Genomic DNA, 2,958 nt, shown 5'->3' with positions numbered 1-2,958 from the left:
AGATGTTGAGCTTTGTATTCAGGCCAAAGGGTTCAATTTTCATCTCATCAGACCACAGAATCTTTTGCCTCATGCTCTCGGAGTCTTTCACATGCCTTTTTGAAAACTCTAAGCATGCTGTCACGTGCCATTTTCTCATGAGTGGCTTCTGTCTGGCCACTCTCCCATAAAGCTTCGATTTGTGAAGTGCTGCAAACATTGTTGTACTTCTGGTAGGTTCTTCCATCTGAGCCAAGGAACTCTGTCGTTCTGTCAGAGTGGTCAATGGCTTCTTGGTCAACTCCCTGATCTAGGTGCTTCTTACCCAGTTGCTCAGTAGTCCATTTGCCCTTCCTATGTTCACTGTAGTGTACCGATGAATTGTCAAAGGCACAAGGTATTTTGGTTGATTTGTCATCATAAGGGGTCCCTGAAGTATTCCAGCTGGGTTGTCCTCAGGACAACTTTGGGCAATTTTTTTATATGCAAATTAGGGCCGCCATTCCTGAAAAATCGATTTTGTTGAATATCTCCGCAACTTTGCATGATAATGTCACAGAAATGGTGTCTATACCCATGTTTTCATGGTCAAGGATTAATATAAAGGTATTAAAAAAGTTACCACATTCATATATTTTGTCTTTATGCAAATTAGTTGCCGCCATTACTGAAAAATCGACTTCGTTGAATATCTCTGCAACTTTACATGATAATGTCACAGAAATGGTGTCTATACCTATGTTTTCATGATCAAGGATTAAGATAAAGGCATTAAAATGTTACCACATCAAGGTTTATATGTATAAAATATGTATTTTCAGTAGTAATTGGAGAAAAGATGGTCATGTTATTCCGCAACTCTCTGCCGTCCGGCTTCCATGGCAAGATTTCCAGCCAGGTGAAGACGATGGAACAACTCAAACGAGGCGTGAAGATTGGCAGTAAGACTGCCTATAACATGAAACCATCTTCATCCGCCTTCTGATGGTTGGACAACAACGACAGCTAAAGCTAGCACCCATCTTTCAATATGAACTGTGTGCATTCACGCCCTCAATCATCGATGAGTATGGCTGCTTACGCAAGGGCAACAAATCTGTTCTGGCCAATCGTTTGGGTGTGAAACAACTCGATGCTCCAGCTCCAGGCATCGTGATCGTGGATGCACAGCAGCTGCTTTACCACATCATATGGCCAAATGGAGGGGATGCTTCCATTGTCATTGAGAGTATCAAGCGTCGTCTCTAATTTTATCCTGATGGTACCGAGAAGATTTTGGTATTCGACAGGTATAATGATATCTCAGCAAAAGACCACGAGAGGAAGCGACGTCGTGGCGAGGGTTCAACAGACTATAACTTGACCATCAGCAGTCCACTTCCTAATCGTGATGCCATTCTTAAGAACAAGCACAACCAGCGGGAACTCTCACGGGTGCTGTCCTCATTCAAATGGGTGCTGATATATCGATCGAGAGTAGAGATGGTGGCTTTGCACATGATGAGGCAGATATCACGATGATCTCATACCTGCTACAAGCTGCCGAATCTGGTATGGTGGTGATTCGAATCCTGAGCGATGACACCGATGTATTTGTGCTTTTGATGTGCTGGGTGTGGGCAATGCAGCTGCACAATGTTTTCAGTATCCAGATGGAATGCTGGAATGGGGCAGTGACTGACATCAAGGCGAGCTGTATGCTTCTGGACCAGAAGTGTCTCCAGTTACCTGGAATGCATGCACTGAGTGGCTGCGACACAGTTTCCTACCCATTCAACAAGGGGAAGATCAGCGCTCTTAATGTTCTGAATGAAGGTGACTTCCCAGGGCTGTTTGAGGTCCTGGGCGAGGAAGATGCCACACACGAGGATCTAATGAACACAGGCCAACAGTTCTTCACGGCCTTATATGGTCAACCGCCAGGTACTTCGATGAGTATGGCACGCTATCAGCTATACTCCCGGAAGAAGGGGAAGCCAATGCAGATCATGACATTGCCTCCAACAGAAATGAATCTGCTTCTTCATGTTCACCGAGCACACCTTCAGATGATGTTGTGGAAGGCTGCTGATCAGCGGGCTCCTCCTTGTGTGGACATCACACAATTTGGATGGGAATTAAATGATGGTATTCCATCACCTGTCATTGACATAGGTACTCCGGCTCCACAAGGGCTCATCAATGTCATAAGCTGTGGATGTAAAGCAAGGGGCAAGGCATGCAGTACCTAGGGATGCAGCTGCCACAGACATACCATGTCATGTACGGCCTATTGCGTGTGCGCTGGTGGTGAAGGCTGTTTCAACCCTTTTACGGCAAGGAATGATGTGGAGGATAATGTACAGGATGATGCGGAGAATGATGATGATGATGAAGATGATTAGTGTTGAGGAGTTTGCTGGATAATTTATGGATTAGTTTGCACATGCAACATTAGTTTGGAATGAATATGTTGTGCAACATTCTTACTGCATTAACAATTCCATGATTTCCGTTTTTGTTGTGATGTGATTGTTACTTTGTCGTTGTAATAAATGTCATGATTCTCCAACATGGTGTACAGCTTGAAGTATATGGATAGGGTAACATTTTTAATGCCTTTATCTTAATTTTTGACCATTAAAACATAGATATAGACACCATTTCTGTGACATTATCATGTAAAGTTGCAGAGATATTCAACAAAGTCGATTTTTCAGTAATGGTGGCAACTAATTTGCATAAAGACAAAATATATGGATGTGGTAACTTTTTTAATACCTTTATCTTAATCCTTGACCATGAAAACATGGGTATAGACACCATTTCTGTGACATTATCATGCATAGTTGCAGAGATATTCAACAAATCGATTTTTCAGAAATGGCGGACCTAATTTGCATATAAAAAAGTTTGCCCAAAGTTGTCCTGAGGACAACCCATTTGGAATACTTCAGTGACCCATTGGAATCACAAATCAACCAAAAAACCTTGTACCTT

At 42.8% G+C, this 2,958-nt stretch overlaps 1 pseudogene; it reads left to right on the top strand.

Moving 5' to 3' along the window:
• Positions 1-963: 963 nt before the first annotated feature.
• LOC147026501 (uncharacterized) lies at positions 964-2,363 on the top strand (annotated as a pseudogene).
• The last annotated feature ends 595 nt before the right edge of the window (positions 2,364-2,958 follow it).

This window comes from Eptatretus burgeri, chromosome 5 (genome assembly GCF_056783735.1).
Source record: "Eptatretus burgeri isolate ZD-2024b chromosome 5, Ebu_testis_v1, whole genome shotgun sequence".
NCBI lineage: Eukaryota > Metazoa > Chordata > Myxini > Myxiniformes > Myxinidae > Eptatretus > Eptatretus burgeri.
The sequence above is the reverse complement of the archived record's forward strand: the minus strand, read 5'-3'. Positions and strand labels throughout refer to the sequence as shown.